This window comes from Strix aluco, chromosome 10, assembly GCF_031877795.1.
Source record: "Strix aluco isolate bStrAlu1 chromosome 10, bStrAlu1.hap1, whole genome shotgun sequence".
NCBI lineage: Eukaryota > Metazoa > Chordata > Aves > Strigiformes > Strigidae > Strix > Strix aluco.
In genome coordinates, this window is record NC_133940.1 from 23305217 (window position 1) to 23327372 (window position 22156).

The following is a 22156-nucleotide window of genomic DNA, read 5'->3' on the forward strand; positions in this document are numbered from 1 at the left end:
TTGGTATAATGGACCATATTTAAACTACTCTATACCATAAGGGTGGGTAGCTTTATATACCATAAAGTATACCTTACTATCTTTCACAGAATTTCTGATGGGAAAACTAGGTTACCTCAATAAAACCATAACCTAGAATCATACGGTGTGAATCAAATTCTTGGTAGTTGCAAAGATGGCAATATGAGAAGATTCCAGGAATGTCAGTGGCCTCATATTTGAGGTACTTGATAATATATTGGTAGTATGTAGAATAGAGTTAGATTTTTTTTTTCTCATTCTTCCATCTAAATGAGAAGTGCTAATAATGCTGTAATGCTGCCACACATTTTTTCTAATTCAGTTGCTTCAAGGGCATGTGCCTGACTATCAAAATCTGTCTTAACCTTTCATTAAGAAAAGAAAAATTGGTTTATAGGAGGCAAGCATCTGGCCTAGAATTTCTTATGATTAGGAAATAGTCAATAGATAGGATTACTGGTTTATTTCCTTCAGTGTCTCTATTTTCTTTTAAAGCTAGTTAAACTCATCTATCCGTTCTCCTTTCTTCCCTAGCATTTTTGTATGATCACAGAGCTTTGAAGCTGTCCCTGTGATTATTTAATTTTTTTATTTTCCAGTAGGCTGTAGGGCATAGTAGACTGGTGTGATATTAATGGGCCTAATTGAGATAAAGTTTAATGGTTTTTCTTACACACTTCATCATTAGGCCAGTGGCACATTTTATTGTCATCTTTTCTCTGTGGTCGTTGTGTTAGCTGGTCCTAATTACAATTAAATGTTTCAAGGCTAGGTAGAATAACACTTTTTTTTGATGCCTGAGTCCTTTTTTTGGTGTGGTTTTTTTTTTTCTTTTCCTCCTTCTTCCTTTTCCCTCACCATTATAAGGGGTTTAATTCCATCCTACTTACCACCATCTGGAACAAAATATTTCTGTTTACAAACTGTTTCCATTCATCCAGTTCATGGCTAAACCAATTTGCATATAGCTCATAAAATCTGTTAATCATCTTTGACTAAATGTTTAAAACATACTTTAGGCAATCACAAGAATGAGTGTCATAAACATATCTCATGTACAATTTTAGCCTCTTAAATCCCCTTGCATTGAGGAAGGAATACTTCTTTTGTTTCTGAGATGGTCAATCATGTCTATAGTGATCCTTAAGACACAGAAGTAAAAAATTTTCCTGATTTATCCCCATGCTACTGATTTTTTTTTTTGTGTGCGTGTAATAGAGTAGCTTTACAAGTTTAGAGAGGATAATACTTCCTAATGGGTAAATTTACTTTTTAAACCTGCAACTGAATGCGTCTTGTGCAGTCAAGCCTGTTTTTCTTGCAATTATGTTGTCTGTGTAGTAGAATGGTTGAATAAAAAATTGTGAGGTGTCTGTTTCACAGTAGCAGAATTAGTTTTCTGGTGAATATTGTAATATAAAAAAGGTGCCTTGAGAGAGCAGCTACTGAATTCATGAGAAGGGAGGGGGTTGGTAAGATGCATATTTTTAAAGTATTACCGATGTATAGTCATTAATAGCAGTCTTACTTTAGTTTTATTGTACAAACTAGACATTCATTGTGGACAGTAATGCAATTCTGTCTTTAAAGCAGATTACTAAATGTATTAAGGATTAAACTTGCCTTTGGCCTTCTGCAAAAAAAAAAAAAAAAAAGTTCTGTGACAGATTATATATCAACATTTAATGAAAACATTAGTAAAGGCTTACCTGTGCCAGTATGAGGCATAATGATTATACGTTTGAAGAAATAAGTAAAATTACCATCTTAAGCAACTTGCAGGAGTTGTACTGAGTATTAGTCAGTAGTGTCATTTAGCTCCCATCATCCTTCAGACCTGCTGCAACAGCCAGACTTTGCAATGCATCAGAAAGAGTTAAAAGAAGATGAAGAATACAGTCAGAAAAATGCTGCTATATTTCAACACCACAAAGTATTTCTGTGTATTTCCTGTAGTTTAAAATTTTAAGACAAGAAATGATGACAAAACTTCTTTGGTCAAATTCTTAGAGGCCACACAGCCTTACCCCTGTGTGTCCTGTAAGCACACTTATTGTTGCCTACCCTGTGTACAAAGACTGTCTTTTGACACCTCTAAAGCAAAGCAGTGTTCTCTGGGTACTATCAAACTCAAGCACTGTTAGCTTATGTTCTACATTTTTATTTGCTAATGCTTAGTTAAGTCCCTCAGCTATGCTGGCCTTGATAGATCCTTCCTCTGATGACAATAGTGGTGATAATGGCAATAATCATTTTAGGTAAGGGTTTATGCTTATGGTATGTTAGTAGAAGTAAGGCTGTGTGTGAGTAGTATACAGATATCAATACCTTTGCTGTTCTTCAAAGTGAGTTTAAGTTCATTGCTTCCTTTTTCAATTTCTTTCCATTTCTGTGTTAACAGTCTACATGGGCTTGGCCAGTTATGGTGGGTGAGCAAATATGATGATCCACCTCTCTCTTTTGGCTATTTTCATTGCATCCGGATGGATTACTGAAAGTTTAATTTAGGCAATAAAGTGAAAACTGGAAGTGAAAGTAGTCTTAGAGAGCAAATCTCCTAAAATAGGAGTTGTCACTTCTGACAGGTATTCATCACTCAGATCTGCACTGTAAACAATGATTTGGTTTTCTTGCACACTTTTTAAAAAAATTTGCAGGTATTTCTGAGCAACATTGCCAGGACACAACAGCTAATTATAAATATGTTAAATGTAAAATAAATAGAAGTTAACGTTTCTGGAATAAAATTTAAAAATCAGATTAGATTTGCTCATCTTTATATTCTAAAGATGTCTTTTTTGCACGTTGAGTTTTCCACAAATGTAGCTTTGATTTTAATTCACCACCCTGCTTGTTTGCAGCTGCTGTGAACACATGAAATCTGAATATGGCATGTTCTGTACATTCAAAATGCAGTTGTATATGTGGCTTGAAACTTGCTTCCAAAGCAGAAGGTATTGAGGCCTCAGTATTTATCATGGTTCACCTTTTGCAGTGCCATCTGGTGTCAACTAAAAGAATAGTAAATTCCATGTTTTCTGAGTATTGTAGCTGAAAAATAAAAACAAGAGAATGAAATACAACCGAAGTTCGGTATAAAAACAGCCTAAATTTTATGTTTCTTAGACATGTATTTTTAAAAAAGGAGAACTTGGATTTTAAAATAGAATCATGGCGATTTATAATTTATTGCACTTTTGAAGTACTTGTGTTTAGTCCTATTTAGTTTGTTAGGAAATAATCAGGGAAGTATGGTTTGTGAAAGTCAGAAGGCTCAGGATTTCACTGGTAGCTTGGCCTGCAGATAGCTTCATGACACTATAGTAACTGGTTTCAGTTTCTTTCAGCTTCCAAAAAAAAAAAATTTTCTACCTGAAAGACTCATAGCAAATGTTATCAATTTCCATCTTTACTTGAAAATATTAATTAAAAACTAAGGTATTATTTTGTCTGTAAGGTTTTAATATATGTGATATGAACATCTAGTTGAATTTCTGCATGTGGGAAAACAGCTTGAAACCATAATGGATTAAGTGTTCCTTTGACAGTAAATTTCTCATAAAGAAAAGCATAGCTCTGACAGAATTCTTACTATTCCAGAATACTTTTCTTAGATTTAGGTTAAATATGAAGGTATTGTGATGAGGCATTATTAGCTGACATTGGCTAAAGTAGGATATACCAGTTGATGGCAGTTAGCCAAATGAAGTTCAAATAAGTATGTTGTCTAGAAACTTTTTCTGTTTTGCAAGATTAGAATATTGATGACTGGGTTGGTGTTTTTTTGTTTGTGGGGGTGGGGGAGCTTGGTACTGAAATGCATACCGACTTGGATATGCTGTATATTTATGGACTTTCGTACTAATATCATTTGGGATTTCTACCTGAAGAGCCGCCTCTTATTTTTTTTGTGGTCTCAGAGGAATTTGTTCTTTTGAAGTTAATAAAAACTAAACCATAATACAGAGTTTTTTGCTGACGATGGAGGTCTTGGTTTTGCTTTATTCTGAATCTAACAGATGGTATTTTAGAGGACAGAAAGACTTGCTGCCTGTGCAAAAACTTGATCTCAATACAGATCTCACTTGAGGTTACTGTAAAAACTTACTAAGCAGATTATTCTAATTGAACTGATTGACCCAATCCTTTGTCTCTTTCAATTTATCCTTAATGTATCCATCAAACTGTGCCTTAGAAAATGTCTGATTCTGAAATGCTAACCCTTGGAAGACATCTACCTTGATTCCTAATACTTTTAAGATTTGTGATTGGGGTAATTTGATTAACTTAAAATGGTCATTCTTTCTGATTAGTCAGAAACCTAAAAAAATAGCATGAAAATGTAGGACCATTTTCAGAGGTTAAGCATCAACATTAACTGTTTCATTATGCTTCTCTGGGCTCAATGTAGAGTTTATCCATCAAAGTCAAACACAGATGTTTATATTCTAATCTGAAATAGCATCAGAACCTACTCCTGCTTAATTTTTCTGACTGTCTTTACACCATTAATTTACTGCATACGCTTGAGGTCAAGGAGCTAATGAAAGCTGCACGGCTTATGCCACGTATCTGTCTCCTATTAGTATAAGTCACATCTGCTGCACTGGCATTACTCTTTTCACCAGCACCTGAATCCTCTTTAGAGCTATCTTACAGTCTTGCTTCTATGTAGAGTTTGTACCTGTGTGACTTGATTTGCTGTAAAGCTTTAGGTGCTTGTTCATTTAGATCAGATATAGAATTCATGAAAAGAAAGATGGAAAAAGCTATGTTTCTGTCAAGCTCAGTGTGATGATGATGATGATAATAAATTCACCTGCTAGGCTACCTAGATAAGGTTTAGCTAGGCTCTGTGCTTTAAAGTCTATTGTCTAGGCTTACAAAAACATAGATACCTTGAAAAGCAGGTAGGTACAGTAACTAACTCCCATGGGAATAAATACAGGCTCGCCATGAAGCTTTAATAGAGAAATGAAAAAATTGCTGTCTGTATCCTCAGTCTCTTAAAAACTTGACCCTCCCCTTTATGTTTTTTTTTTTCCTCCTGTATTGAGAAAATCTTTTTAAGCATTATAAGATTTGGGAATTTGGGGAACGTTAACTTTCAGCATGTATCTCGCCCTTTTTGTCATCTAAGGCTGTAGCAAGAGGAAAAAGACAGTATACCCAATTATCCAACTCTAATCAAATATAATTATGCATTTCATGTAATGTAATCAAGCATTTCATTTTAGCCTTCATTGTTATTTCGTGTCAACAAAGTGCTTCTTTTCACTGGCTTCTGTTTGCCAACAGATGGCAGCAAAGGATTGGAAAGTAAATTTGCTTTATTTTGTTTGAACAAATAATGATCTACCAAAGAGCAATCAAATATCACTGAAGGCATGTTTTCTTCATCTCAGCAATATAAGATAAATTTTTAAAGATGCTTTTTAGTGATCAGACAACACAAGAAAAATGAAACTTGTGATTATTTTTCAAGGCTGTTTTTAAGCTCATCTATCTGTTAAAGTGTATGCTTCAGACTGAAATTCTTTCTAATATAATACATTAAGGAACACTGACATTCTGTCATCAGCATGCACAAGGAATGAGTCATACTCTTTGTTTTTTTCACTAAAATCTATATTTCAGATAAGCTTATGGCACATGACAGTTTCCATGGAATTTCCTGGCACAAAGGCCCAGAATCAGAAACCCTTCAGGAGCTTGGCTTCCTGCGTGAAGTTCCAGCATATTTTCCCATTCTACGTGGATGCTTTGCAGTAGCCACTATTTCTGAGTGGTGAGCCACAGGAGTAGTTGAGAAGAAACAAACAAAAGATACACAACATGAAGTCTTGTTGCTCTAGAAGAATGGTAGAACCTTCACTGCCTGTGCAGCCTTCGGTGAGAGGCTTAAGGCAGCACAAGTAACCAGAGTCTGGAGTTGTAGGTGACTTCCAGTACTGAAAGCATTGTTTCAGGTCAGCTGAGATTCATGACTCATATACTTCCTAGCTTGGTGACAGTGCCACACTGGTGTGGTTGTACTCCTTCCAAACAAAAGCTAGAGTTTCTGTAGAATAATGCATTATTTCATGTGACTGTGTAAATTTGGATTAGGACTTTTAGACAGGTAGGGATTACTGCAGGGCTGGGACATATTTTATGTTGTCCCATAGCCCATGGAAGTCTGTGCCGTGCTTTGCCTTCAGAATACAGGGGCAGATAGTGGTGGTTCCAGCTGGGTCGTATGTGACTGCCAAATTCAGCAGTTGCCAGTCTGTTTTGGGCTGGTGGAACTACTACTTAAAGCTTCTTTCTCTCTTTCTCTGATCTTTTTCTTTTTCCTCTTCTTTTTTTTTTTCTTTTCTTTTTAAATCTTTGTACCCAGTGCCTAACTGCCTTTTCAATCACCCTCATCGTTTCATGCTGCTTCTTCACTTTCCCTCATCACATACTGCTGCTTTCCTGTTTCTGCTGTGTCTTTGTTGCACTTTCAGTGCTGCAAGGAGGCACTAGCAATATTAGAATAATGATGCAATTACGTCTTTAGTTCCCTTTCACATCCTTGCAGCTGTCAGCTCCCAGGAGCAGCAGATCTTGCAAGGAACCAGCAAATCATGGTGGTGCTTATTGCCTTGTGCCTCTGCCCTTGTGCGGTGTACCAGTAAAACCGGTGTTGGATCTGCTGAGGTACCAGTTAGAACAAATTCCCAGAAAGTGAAAGATTTAGGTTCAGTTTTAAATCAGCTAGGGGCACACATATTCACATATTCCAGCTCCTTTGAGAATGCCCAAGCCACAGTTTTAATGTAATATATTCCTGAGGTGAAAAACAGGGTACAAAAGTAATGAGAATATATACTTGCATGACAGAATTCAGTTCTGCTCTGTTCCAGGGTCCATTTCTGTATTTCATCTAGTAGTTGCTTGACTAACCCAATTGGCTATAATTTAAGTACCAAAGTGTATGAGTTAGACCTGTAATGTCTTTGAGGAGCTGGGCGTTACAGCACTGTATTATACAAAACAGGCTGAAATACAAACATGGTGTAACTCAGTTAAAATATATATTATGAGAAGTCTTTTGAAGGTGTGCTTTACAGGTAAGGGAATGTTAGCTTATATGTCTTCCCTGTGCAGATTGTTCTCTATTCAGTTCAATAGAGAGCTGAAAGAGTCATATATTTTAGTATGCATTTTTCAGTAGCCAGTATAGGACCAGGATAATTGGTTCTAATCTGAATGTTAACATTGACATTATTAGTGTGCTTGACAGGAAATGAGGACTAATGACTACAACATTGATAAATTGAATAAATTGATATAAGTCATATTTAATTTGCTTACTTGCTGTGTACTGTAGTGAAATATTCATGTCAGTCTGGATTTGTACCGTGATGTCTCCAAACTGCTCTTTTATTTTTTTGGTCATGCAAAGTATCTTGTTTTGGAAAGGCACATCATTACATCTGAAAGTTTTGTTGACATTTAAGCAGGTATATTTTGTAATACTACAATCATTAAATATGATATTTCAATCTTGCTACTTTGAACATGGTTCTTTTTCAGAACCACAGAAGACATGGGTTTTTGTTCACCTTAAACAGAGCTGATACTGTACAAGAGGGAGGGTGGGAACTTTCCATCTGAGTTTGCAAAACAGTGAGTCAGTGAGAGTTGATATAACCTGTTACAGAGGATTTGTTCATTAGTGTAAATGTTCTTAAGACAGAAGATTATCTTTTTCTCCTCATATAATGCAATTCTATCCATAAATGTGTAAACTTTTATTTTCTTAGCTTGTGAGAAAGAGATGTCGTAAATATATTTAGGAAAAAATTCTGATTGTATTGTGCTAATAGATTTGCCATTACATGAGGTCATTACCTTATACAGCTGCCAGTAGTGCTGCCTTTGATGTAGGGCTCCAAAAGTAAAAAATATGATACATTACATATACCTGACATACATTTGAGAGACCTGATCTAATAGTGAACCACACAAAATGATAGTGGTTCATCTTGAAAACATACTTCATTTGACCATTGTTGCCTGAAAGTACTATTTTGAATAGTAATGTAAGCTTATACCAGTTATAATGAAACATAATTTTCTTGGAGATAGGAACAATAATTTAGATAAATGATCTCAAATATTTCTAGCAGTTGTTATTTTTAAAAGTTACAGTAGAAAGAATAAAAGTTACAGAAAAATACATAGCAAAGTAGGATGAGAGGGGAGTAACAAAGACAAGGGAAAAGAAACATGATGGCCTCTGTGTGCTGGGTGGGGGCAAGATGAATTTGAATTTTGAACATCCCCAATGGCTTTACTCAGCAGAAATGATCTGCATCTCCTTTGTGTAAGTAATATCTCAGCAAGCCTTGGAACAAATCCTCACACCCTACTGACTTTTAATACTTAGCAGAAAATGAGTTGCTGAATAAAAGATGCGACAAGTTAAAAGGGTCTTTTCATTGGGAGTCAACATAAATGCTGCAGAGAGTTGGTGCTTTTGCTGTCAGGAGCAGGTGAATTACGTTTCCGCTCTCATCCCATCTCATGCAACTGCTTACAGCTTTTCTAACACATACCTGGGGATCTCTCTTCATGTGAAACTTAATCCATTTATGTGGAGGACAGTTAAGAGACTACTCTGCTGCTCATTAAGGAATGTAAAAAGAAGCCTAGGCTAAGGAACACGTTTTAAAACAGTACCCAGGAGAGGAAAGAGGTAGGCAGGGGATTGGAGTGTGAGTATTAAAACAGTTTTAACTGTCATTATTTTTTATTAAGCATTGAGAAGTCTGAGGAGACTTTATAATAGTAAAGATTTAATTCTCTATATGGTTTAGGGGCTGAGAAAGAGGATTTGTTTTAAAACACTGAAGTAAAAAAGAGTTGCATCATGTTTCTAAAGGAATAGAAAAGATACAAAAGGAAGGTTCTGAAAGCTAGTGAAGTCATTGATTCCTGCCCTATCCTCTCGTTTAAGCAATCATTAACTCAAAGCACCAGAAAGGCTCTAATATTTTTATAAGTGTAGATCTAGATTAGGGTTCAGCTATGCTCAACTGGCAGTGTGTGGAGAGCTCACTTCAGGGAAGAAAATGCTGCTAAGGTCTCTAGAAAATTCCTTGGAGAAAATGAGTTTGAGAAATCAGTAGCTCACTGAAAATAGATTCTAAACATCTGTGACAAGTTAAAAGAGTTTCCATGGCAGGTTGGCAGCCTTATGCCATTGAATTATTGCATGAAAATAATGCATCCTTTCCTTCCTGTAGTAACCTGCAAACACTCCTTTTAAATATGTTTTATTTATTAAGTCAGATTCTTATTTTCATAGTCCTAAATGCCAGTGTTGGATGTCTCTTGTGACAAGTATGAATGAAGCATTATCTGCAAAAGAACTAAGATTTTTAATACTTTAAATTACCTTATGTCTGTTGTGTGTTGCCATAATGCAACAGCTCACTGTATCAGCAGTAGTAAATCTGGATATTAAAGACAGCTTTTCGTCCCTGGAATCCAGAACAGATCAGTTGTATTTTATATAGCACTGATAGCACTTTCCTGTCTAATGAAAAAAAAAAACCCAACAAAACCACTTCCAACAAAAAAGCCTATGTTTTATTGAAATTAAATTTAGGAATTAAATTTATATTAGTAGAAGGAAACATACAACAATATTTTGTCTTCTCAAAAAATATAATTCCCACAGAGCTATTGTTTAACTTCCCTTTAAAAAAAAATAAAACACAAGGGCTGAAATCTATATGTATGTTATGAAATGCATTTAAATGTGTATGTTCTATCCAGTAGACACTGGAATCTGTGGCACCCACACTGTATGGTTGATCTATGAACATACCTCTAGTATGTTAAAAATGCTTTGGGTTTGCATGACCTCAACCCTGTCAGCACAGATTAAGTTGGCTGTATTTCACATGGGATTTCATGTCCTGTAGTCTATATAGCTAACCTTGAACATGGGAGGAAGCAGAACATGCATAGAGAACCCATAGAGTCTGATGACTGTTGTTGAGGCAAATTCACATCTTAATGGCTTAGAAGGACTTAGAAGACCCAGTGTTTAACAGTGGCATTGGGAAGAGTCAAGTCAATAGTAGAGGCCTTCAGTCCACAACACCAAAATACTTTCTTGCAGGTTTCATAACTTTGCAGGCTCATCCTCAAAGCTGTGACAGCCCCCCCCCAACTTTGAGTTGCTGCAAGTTAGTAACTACCTTTTTTGTTCTTTTCCCTGGATCTTCCTCTTGCAATAATTGTCTATAAATAACAGAGATTGGTACCAGATAGCAACAATAGCAGAAACTTTCCAGGAAGTAATTGGCTCAGTAGAGAGATGATTTTTTTCTTTTTTCTTCCTGAAAAGACTAACTGTTTCATTTTTAGATGAGAATTTACAGATCCGCTTTTATAGTGGGTAGCAATTCCAAAATAATGTCGTAGTTCAGAGATATGTTTTAATTGACCCATGTACAGGAAAAATGAGTGTGAATTCTAGAATCTATTGCAAAGTCATAGACATACAAAGTAGAGAGAGATAATATGGTTGCCATAGACACAATTTCATATTCCCTTCTCTGTTTACTGCATTGATAACTACTTTATTGAAACCCAGAAAAAAACACCTGTGGATGTCCTGAACAGTCTGTTGTCCTTGCTATCATAACGAGCCTATTTTCAGAGCTCTTCAAACCACTAATTACCATAAAGAGGTTGTCCCACAGAGCTCCAAGTTAAATATATACATATGCAAGAATACGTTCAAGATCAATATATAATTTTGTTACGCACAGAAAGATTTCATAGTCAAATTTAGTAAAAACAGATGGACTTGCTACATACGGCTAGTAGAGATTTAAAGTTAGTAGGAAAAGTATAATTTCTGTAGATACACAAGAAGGTAAGATTCTTTATTCTTCCATATCAGGAAGACAGTATGATAATTCATCCGGTCTGATGCTTTCTTCTTTTGTATATAATACCTAAAATGTAAGAGTTGATACATATGTGCATGTGGGATAGAGAAGCTTTTCTCATAGTTTCGCATGTTATTCTCCTAGTAAAATTCTCCATCAAATCACTGAAAGATATAATCTGTTCTTATGCTATTTGGATGTCATCACAATATCCACTAAGCTCTTGAAAACTCTGGTTATTGGAAATAGAGGTGAGAGAGGTTTTTAAAATATCAAAGACTTCATTTTGTCTAATAGAAAAAACAGACCATTCATTTTAAACCTTTGGTAACTGGAAGCTTGCAAGGATATTACTGCTTAAGAAAAACTTGACAACCCAACATGTAGGGATTTAGTAGGTAACTCCATTAACGCTAACGGGAGCAGTTCAGCTAATCTCTGACATTGCAACTAGACTGCTGACAAGCTCAGCTGTTCTTTCAGCTGAGGGAATTGTGGCAACTGAAATGGTGATAGTCACATAGTGAAAGATGGTGTCTGAAGGAGAGTTAAGATTTTTTTCATTAACATTAAAGAGCTCTTGCTATTCATTAGGCAGCTTGCTCTGAAGACCATTTGAGAATTGTCACTCATAGTACCTTTTCATAAGAAATGTATGTATTATACAGAGTTTCATTTTATCTGTTTCCTCATGGAGTTTCTGCACAAAAGCAAAATATAGGCCGTTTGGATTTTTTGTTAAAAGAATTTATTTTACCATAAGTTTTAAAGTGATTGACTAGAATTAAAAGGCCTTTTGCTGTTATACTCGTTAGCGTACTGTGTCCTGAGCAGTGGTGGTGGCAACATTCGTATATTAGAGGCTGCATCAGACCTCAACAAAAATGCCATTTCAGCTTTTCAAGGCCAGGTTCACTTTCCTGATACACTTGCACTATGCTATGTTATACTCCACACCACCATCACTCTGACACGTGGTAGGGTTAGTCCTTGGTTGTGAAACACTCTATTAAAAAACCAAAGTGCTTTCTAGTTACACAAGTAATGTTCAGGAGGACTGAAGATGAAACACTCATCTCAACTGTGCAATTAATTACTGGATTGCTCAAGACAGCAAGAAAACAAGCAGCTAGCCAGACAGAAATTTTATAGCCTAGTTACCAATATCCAGTCTATGCAGGACTACAGGTCTTCTGCCTTTTGTTCTGACCTCTAAAAGGCTCTTGTAGAATATAGATGGTCAAAGCAGGAAACACTTAGAATACAGAAATCAAATGTGACTACTTCAAAATAAGGACATATGAAATTTATTGACTTTCGGTCCCTCTTTAAACTATGGCTAAAATACTTGCTCAGATAAAAATGCATAATGAATGTATGATAGAAGATACCAAGTAGATAAAAGGAAGATACTAAGTGGCTATGGATTGAAGCCATCAGTCTTTGCTGGGACTTCAGTAGTAGGACTCCACCATGTGCGTTGATCATCAGTACTAGTCTCGTGCTTGCCCTTTCTCTGTAGCTTGACTAAAGAATGTGAACTAAGAAATGTCACGGGAAGAGTGCCTTGTGTGGCCAAAGGAGCCAGAAGGGAACAACCAGGAGTACTCAGGGATAAAAAAGATAAAACAAAGCTAGATGTAGTCTTTTCTAATTCAGAAGCATTTTGTTCAGTAAATTACTGCACAGCTGAGTGAGGGGATGCCTTGTTTGCTCAGGATTACGTGGCACCACAGATTTACACAGTTGTTGTGAGAATTACAAAACACAGAAGTGTTTCTTCTGCTCCTGCTGTTTTGAAGTTCATTTTGAAGTGCACCAAACTTTATTTTTGTCTGAAGTGTTCTTTGGTAATAGCAAAATGAAAAATATCCTTTCTGAACTTGTCTGTATATCTTATAATTTTGGAGAAGTCTATAACATTGTCTTGCTTACAAACAATTGTGACCTTTTCATTCTTTTGAAAGTGTTCCTAGCTAATGAGAGACATTTGTTGTTACTAGTCTCATCTCCTATGCAAACTAGATTATTCTGATGGGATTCTGTTCGGTTTATGCTTTTAAGGAATGAGCTTGTAGGAACAGACAAGAGAAATGAAACCAAGAATTAGTTGGTTTTTAGAGATACATTCAGGCTAGCGTTTCTTCTGCAAGGCCCAATTAAAATAAGAAATGAGGTTTTTTTCCCGACTTGCTTTCTTCCTTTTGTTCCTTCATCACATTCTTCCTTTTAAAGTGACAGTTATAATTATAGGGGTGTACATATAGTCAGTATGGAAACTTTCACCAAAATGGAGTCCCAGAATCGGAGCGAATGCAGGAAATGTCACATTAAAGATTTTCTGATGCTAATTTTACTATATTTTCATTTAGTTTCAGATATATTGGGTACATTGCTTGAAGGTTATAAAATCATTAAATCTTTAATCTAAAATTGTGATTATCTGGGAGTAGAATAACAGGAAATTATTCTATCTCAGTAGAATTACATGAATACGTGGATTGCTATTTAATTAAAAAAGTGTCAAAGATATGCTGCAATGTATAAGGTTATATTTTTGGTGTTTAGGATAAGTAAAATATGTACACAGTGTATGTCTTTTTACATCTACTCTTTATGGGGTAACAATAAACCTTTATCTGGTTACCGATTACTACCCTCCTCCATTAGTCATATCTAAGCTTTTATTTTAATTTCTTCTTCCATTGTCTTTACCACTGCATTTGAATGTGGAGCTGTAATGTGATGTTCCATTTGGGTTTTAATTGGCTTTATTATCTATTGTGTAGGACTTAATCAATTCTATTGAATGCTATGTGCAGGTGCCTACAGTAAGGGCATATTACATTGATTTTTCATTTTTCATATCAAACCAACTGCATACATATAGTTGTTGCTGTGTTTGCTATTGACAACAGGGTTATTTACAGGCACTCAGTCAAAATGTAACATATATCAGGACAACTACAAACTCCATAGTATAGATTTATTAGACAGCAAATAAGAGTATAGTAACTTGTGGCAGCTGACTGTCCAAGATGAAGGATTCAGAAGGCATCAATAGCTTGGGAAAAGCATTCCACATCGGTGTAAGAGTTCTCCAGCTGAAGGTGACTGCCAAGATACTAGGGTAATGAGTGAGGTACAGTGCTGCCTCCCTATTACGAGTATTCTTATGCAAGCAAGTATTTGGTTTGGTCAAACTGCAGGTCAACATATTATCCTTCATGTTGAAAATTTTATAGAACCTGTAAAAAAACAGTTACATTCCAAAGGTAGGGGACTTTGGAGGTAGATGAAGAAAATATATATACGAGGAGCGGCTGAGGGAACTGGGGCTGTTTAGTCTGAAGAAGAGGAGGCTGAGGGGAGACCTCATCGCCCTCTACAGCTACCTGAAAGGAGGTTGCAAAGAACTGGGGATGAGTCTCTTTAACCAAGTAATAAGCAATAGAACAAGAGGGAATGGCCTCAAGTTGTACCAGGGAAGGTTTAGACTACATATTAGGAAGCATTTCTTTCCAGAACGGGTTGTTAGGTGTTGGAATGGGCTGCCCAGGGAGGTGGTGGAGTCCCCATCCCTGGAGGGGTTTAAGAGTAGGGTCGACTTAGCGCTGAGGGATATGGTGTATTTGGGAACTGTTAATGTTGGGTTGATGGTTGGACTGGATGATCTTCAAGGTCTTTTCCAACCTAGACAATTCTGTGATTCTGTAATTGTAATTTAAAATTCAGTAGTGCATTTTTACTGCCTACAAAAAAAAATAAAAATCAGGCAATTCATCTTAATTTCAAGGAAAGGTAAAAGAGGTAAACCTGAAAAGGCCGATGCAGTGTGCAGACAATCCTAATATCAAATGTAATCCTGACATCATTCACTGTATTTTGTCCTCTAGAACACCGTGATACAGAACCTTATATCTATATTTTCATTTCAGGAATTGCTGGTTCAGGTGCAGTTGTCTATCTGAACAGAACTTTTTGGAAAGATAAGTTTTTGCCTACAGTTTGGAAGTGCCCAGACTTGCAAACTACCCTGTGTCTAAATTTAATATAACAGATTTTAAATAGCCTATTTTAAACTGTGCTTCCTAGTTGTTCTTCCCCCAGAGAGCAGTATTCTATGCAAAAGGGATAACTTTTTCTCTTGTGGTAATTGTTTATCAAGGTTTCCAAGGTAATCTTAGAAACCTTAGATTCTCTCTGCAGTCTTTTTTCTGATGCTGTGGTCTACACAGGGAGTTGGGTATTATCAGTTCTGATACTTTATTTTTTTTTGCCTTTGTATGGTAGAGGTTAATAAAAATCTACAGCCCAATTTTGCACCCATATTTTTTTCTGTTGGTGAACACAAAGTGGATTGATTAGAGTCACACAACCATTTGGGAGTGTAGCTGTGTTCTGACTGAAGAAAAGGGCTGTAATCAAGCGGGCTGTCAGTAGACACTAAAGAAATGCTGCAAACAATCCTGTATTTGTGTCAGATTTTCTTTCTAGGTCTAGCTCTTTCGTTTTAAACCATGAATAACTTCTTTTCTCTTGCTTTAAGTTCTTGTCAAACTGTGGAGAGGTTTGGAATGGTTTAAAAGCCAGGTTTTCCATAAAATCACCTGTTACAATCGACTAGAAATAATTTTGTGGATATGTAAAGACTTGGCTTGATTAGGAGTCCAGCAAGGGTTTTTTCTTCTTTGAGTTATTTTGGATGCCAGTGAATGTCTCCTTAGAAGGTAGTGAGAGTTGCCTATGAATCTATGAAAGTGATTTTCCTTTGTCTTTGAAAACACACTTCTACAGCCAGTACAGTCTGGCCCATATACTGAATTGCTGGCATGCTATAAGTAGGTTTTACCTTGCATCTTTTAGAGATGAACTATTTCTACTCAGTCTCTTTGCAGAAGCACTGAAAAAGAAATCTGTTTTAATCTCCATTCAGTTAGAAAGATCGATGTTGGAGAGATTTCCCTGTCATAGAGAAGCCACTAGTCTCTGCTTGCTGTGTACCCTTGAACGGTGTTAAGTATTGGGTTGCATCAGTATAATGCATTACTCCTTCTGATAAAAAAAGCAGTGCATTTCATTGCTTAAATGGAATTTGAATAACACTGTTGGAATCAATAGTAGCTTCTTATCCATATAAAGATAATTGATCTTTCTGAAGCTCTTTAAATACAATGAGTATTTGATTGTGTTTCCTTCCATTGTTCAGCCTAACACGTTAACATAGTAAAATTAAATGTTGCTTGTAAAATGACTGTAACACTCAGTGGTTTTCACTTTTACAACACTTCTTTGTGGTCTGTTTTAGCAGATTAGCTGTAAATGAAGATAAGAGCTGCTGCTTTGAAATGGGCAATAGAGCAAGCACATTTCTGTGCAGTATACAAAAACCAGTCACTTCTGTGGTCTCTGGTCATCCTACAGTATGCTCTTCACACTCCAGCATTATTGTTTTTCTTATTTTCTAATGTTAGTCAGATACCTATGTTAGTCCCTCTGTCTGATCTGAGACTTAAAGTTTTGGACTGGAGATGCAGAGTATCTTTTATATTTCAAAATATATATATACACAACTTAATCCTGCATTGACCCAGAAATGTACAGTTCACTGCATAAGTACGTTAGAAGCATTAAGCAGAAGTAACCTGGGAGATTGGTGAGAGCACGGGTCTTCAGATTCTCTTTTCCCTATACAGTAAAGAAACAGTTTCAGCTGGTGTGTGATGGGTGCCATCCTCTTCCCACTCACGACTTCAGTTCCTGCTAGGAAGTACAGAACAACGATCTGCCTCGTAACATTGCTAAGAGGCAACTTTTCTTATATAACCTATTTATTTTAGTATTCAAAGTGTTCTACAGATTTTTAACTGTTAAGACTGTTAGAGAAAATCCAACATCTTTTATTTTAAAGTCTAAATATGATGTTCAGTATACACAAGTACAAATGAAGTTAAAATTTTGCCATTGTATATTAGTCAGAGCAGAGAGTAAAGATCTTTGAAATCTTCACAGTGGATCACCTCCCATAAACGGTTACCAAGGTTAATCCATTAGCAGTTTCCCAAAAGAGTGCTATTTATTTTAATTTATTGTGATCAGTTAACTATCACCTCAAACTTCTTTGTTTGCTTTTGCTCTCTGTTTATCTCAATCAATCAGCTGGCTGTTAAACTCAAACAAAACCTACCATGATCAGAAGTAGAGCCCTATCAATCCGTACTACAACTGCTCTGTATTTTGTATCACTTTTTGTGTTTGAAAAATTATACAGTCTTTAGACAAAGGGCATGAAAATGTTGTTGAAAATTTTAAGTATGTGTTACAGTCTGGAATGGAAGGGGAAAGCAAGTTTTTTCTATGCCATACACACTGCAACTTTTATCCAAAGATTTTATATTTTTATCTAGTACTAATAAAATTTACATTACTTTTCATCCTACTGCAGGTGACAAAATTTATCACATTCTGATGGAGCCTATGGCTGATGAAGTGGTCTTGTTACTGAACTGATGATAACTGGTTACCGTTACCTTGCATGTGTTATGTCTGTCAGGTAAGTCATACAGTTACTAGTTGGCTAGTGAAAATACTGCCCTATTCCATTTCAGCACAAACGTTCTGAGCCAGCATAGAAGCAAATAATTTATGCGTAGAAGACGACAGAGCTTCAGAACTTCCTGCAAAATATATTTGCTGAAGTGCAGAAAGTGTTAGTGAACAAGTAAGTATAAAAAAAGAAGCTGAAATTAATTATTCCCTGGATACTGTTCAGGGTCCCTGGGTACAGTAGCCCAATGGAGAGGAGGTAGGCACAGCTCTCTGTTCCCAAGTCCAGCCAGTAGTGAGGCTGGACACGTGTTTGCAGTAGGCGTACACAGACACACGCAACACACATATACACACATACACACACATGCATGCACAGAGCTTTCCAAGCAGCCAATAGGATCAAAAGCCTTACCTTGTTCCCTTCTCTGGCTGATCAGGCTGAATGTCTATTAGTGGGAATATGAATATTATGTATACATGTAATTATACAATGTGCATCTCTTCAGTCCCTGGCCTCAGTCAGGCTGGCCTGTGGCTGGTCCCTGGATCCCCGCGATCCCCAGCTGCTGGCACCTGGGCGTATGAGCCCCCAGGGCCCACAGCCCCACTCCAGTTGCTGGTACAGAGCCAACTGGTCATTAGGGAGAAATTCCTGTACGACTGAGGAGGCTATAAGAGAGCTTCAGGCTGGCCAGGAGGAGTTCAGACGAAGGCTGCAAGCCTGGTGCCTGAGGCCTCACAAAGCCTGTGGCCAGCAATGGCAGCGCTGTACTTGCTGGGCTGCAGGGCAGCACGGTACAGCATGTATAGGCAAGGTAAGTTGAGCGGTAGATCTCAAGATTATAAAATAATGCCTGTTTTGTTGAAAGTGGAAAATTTTGCTGGGAAGCATATTGTTCAGCTTAGTAGTTTCGATTAAGCATATTCAAACATGTACTGAATTTGGCACCATAATTTGACAACAGATTTCACTAAAAACATATGCCATGCAGTCTATTGCAAACTTGCTCAATAAGGCAGCATGTTTGTAATAGCATGGTTTAGCAGTATGGATTATTTGGTCTTTAGAAGTAACCAGAAATCAGCTGGTCCTATTGCAGCTCTTTTTTTAAGCTTACATTGCAAATCCAGTGTGACCTATGCAAAACAGTTTGCTGGATGATGATGATGATGAGCTTTGCCATAAACAGGAAAAAGCAGTGGTTCTGAGGGTTTTTATAATGTTTATCAGTAGGAAAACAGAAGTGGCAATTGCTTTTAATTGCCCAATAATTTTATTATTCAAAAGATGGAATTTACAGGAAGCAGCTGCAGTTGTAACTGAACCAGCTCTTTTAATGTGTTCCTGTTTTTTCCTGTATTATATTATCTAATGGCGATAAGCTGCCTGCTTCAATCAAATTTTCAAATACAGTAAGAGTTGGATTTATCAAGCCCTGGGATGAATACTCCAGTGCTCTCATTGAAAGAGACCTTTGTGTATTTGATGGTTTGAATTGTCTGTAGAAATTCCATTCCTTAAATTAAATCAACTTTCATTCTTTGTTCTCTCAGTACCAAGAATTTTAAGATTCATAACCTATTTCTGTTTGGTTTTTCTCCCTTTGTAGTCTTTCTACCTGTCTCTATTTTCTTATTCAGTGTGTAAGAAAATGCAGCCCCATGATGAACATGCACTCTGAATTAATTAGCTACTTTCTGTAAATACAAATAAATGACAGCAAGATCAAAATGAAAAGCAAAAAGGGGAAGACTAGCTACTGTCACACCCGTAGTGTTAGTGTTCCTAATTTTAAAAGATATTTTAAAAGGTGCTGTAGTTCCTGTACTGCTGAATGATGTCCATTGTCAGTAATGCTGCTCTTCATGTGGCAAGGTCCCATACCACAGAGTTGTCCCTGAGGGTCACACTGAACCTAAAGCAGATGTATGGTTTCCTTTAAGCATCAGATTGTGTTTAAAGGATTGTGAACAGCTATTTAGCTAAAATGACTAATAGAATAGAACTGACTCATCGCAGATGACCAGAATTGTCAGTAGACCACGAATTCCCCTCAGCACTTTTGAGATTGTGTTGAATGTAACTTGGCCTGCTCAACAGTGAAGAAATGAGGTGCCAGTTAATGTGCATGTTCAGAATTCTTTCCCAGTATGACAGTTTTTGTCCAGTGTTAGGCAAATGCAAATGTTCCCTGTGTGACCAGGAATGACTGACTGCGAGAGAAGCAGAATTTGGTGGAGCTGTCTTGTTCATTGCAGACTAAGATAAGAATTTACTATTTTGTTACCATGCTTTTCAGGGATTTTTGGTTATGGTCCTGATTTGCTGGCCTTATCTTGGCAAAAATCCCATTTGATACAACCTTAATTCACAGCTGGCAACAGAGTATGGAAAACTGCAGCGTGGCCTGTTGCAGACCAAACATATACCAAATTTGCAGTCTAGATATAAACAATGGGAAGTGAGTATTTTAATTTCCTTATCTTCAGATAGTTACGTGTTTGTTTAAAAATAAGGGTGTTCGTAGTTTACAGAGTTTAAAAGCTTGTGTGATAGTATTTTTATGGAATGTGAGGAAGGCAAGGGTTAGCATCATGTGCAATGTTCTTGAACCAATTTACCTGCATTCCACGTTAATAATGTATAGGACTCCAGAGAGATATGTCTATGCTTTTTGTTAATCTGGACAGGCAGTTATAAAACACTGTTGTAATTAAATTTCTCTTTTCATTTGAATGGTGGAATTAAACAAATATTTTCCTTTGGAGAAAAGTAGCAATTTGATGTTAATTGTTTCTATCTGTTTCTCAGCATTGTCAAATAACCTATTGTAAAAGCTACTTAATATTTCCAGGGGAATGCTATATATTGCATAACTTATTTCCTTTGCTAGTTATTTCATTTGATGGTTAAATGGTAATTGGAATGAAAGGAATAAAGAAGCACTTGTGGGTTGGGAACCACTCAAGGGATTGAGAATCTAAAGCAGAACAATGATTTAACATTTTTTTTCTTTTGTTAAGCTTTTTCTTTTCATATGTGAATTACATGTGAGTAAGAGAGATTTTAGGGAGAAAAATAAAGGGAGAATGCCGAACTCATTTAGATCAAACTCCCTGTGCCTAATAAGCAGACAGAAAATCTACAGACTGTCTAATCTTTACAGTTTGTTCTTATCCTTCTTAGATGTTGTAGAATTCACAAAATCATTCTGAGAAAGGAAATTAGCCTATTAAAAATGAGAAAATACAAAAACAAAGCTTCAGCATCATACCAAGAGATAGTTGGTACGAGATAGCTTCTAGTTACTGTGGAAGGGGCAATCAATAGAAAAAGCAGGAAAGGAAAGAAAGAGCATCTGCAGCAAAGATTTCCTGGAATGAAAAATGTGCTTGGATTGTTACTTTATTGAATTTTGCTACTGTAGGACATATTAAAGGACAAATCACCTCTCAAGCATCCATCCAAAATATACAAGGTATTTGCATGTGAAAGATGTCTGTAAATATATGTTCATTTTCAAATAACCAGTATCAGGAGAGCTTATGGGCTGTGTAAAAGGCAGTAGAGCTGATTCCTTAGAATTATTTATATATGTGTATGTAAAAAGGTGTGGCTGTGCAGTAGGCAGGAAGATCTCATTTATCTTGTCCTAGCTGCTGGGTTTTGAGTCAAGGAAGATGTGTTCAGGGGAGAAACTGATTCTTTCCTGAAAATAGCCAACCATATTCAGTTTGAAAAATTTTCCTGAAGTACAGGATAGAATTGGCAGGGAGACACAGAGTTAATTGTATTTAGGAATCGGGCATCCTAACTGGAAGACCCCTGTGAGGAACAAGGCAGTTCTACCTCAAGGCTTTGGGCGTCTTGGAACATGTAGAGAGTTTCTGAGCCAGGAGATACAGAACTATGAATCAAATGTTTTAGTGGAGACATGTTCAGCTGTGCATGCGACTGTCTTTGAAAGGAAGATGAAATTGTTACGGACTCGTTAACCTATCTGATTGTTCAGGTGACCTGCGAATCAACCAGTGTCACCAGTTTTTTTGAGGTGCAAAGTGAGATTTTTCCCTACATTTCTGGCACTACTTGAGTCTGTCCTCCCTGCTGAGTACATACTGGTTTGTGAAACCAAGCCAGCTACGTTGAAGAAATAAACTATTGATTTTCCAATTTATCATAAAACCAAAATCATTAAGCATGTTTTTCACTTATGAAAGCAACATTTTCAAATACTTAGTGGTTAATTGGTTTATGTAATAAATTAAAAGATACAGGTAAAATTCAAAGAAAGATATTGTTTCGAAGTGGAAAAGTGTAGATATTGCACTCCATAACATATTTGAAGTGTATTCTATATTTATTTCAGTGTTCTGAAAAAGAATAACACACTTTTTTTGGTGTGATTTTTTTTTTTTTTTTTTTAATTTATTTCTATTAGCTGAATTCTGTCAATTTGACAAATGAGTGAAATCTTGCTGGGCCAATTTTGCCTCATTCTAACCAATTGTCCTGGGTTCAGGTGCGATAGAGTTCATGTCCACAAGAAGCTGGGAGGCAACACAGCCAGGACAGCTGGCCCAAACTAACCAAGGGGTTATTTGATACCATATGACATCATGCCCAGTATATAACTGGGGGATCTGGC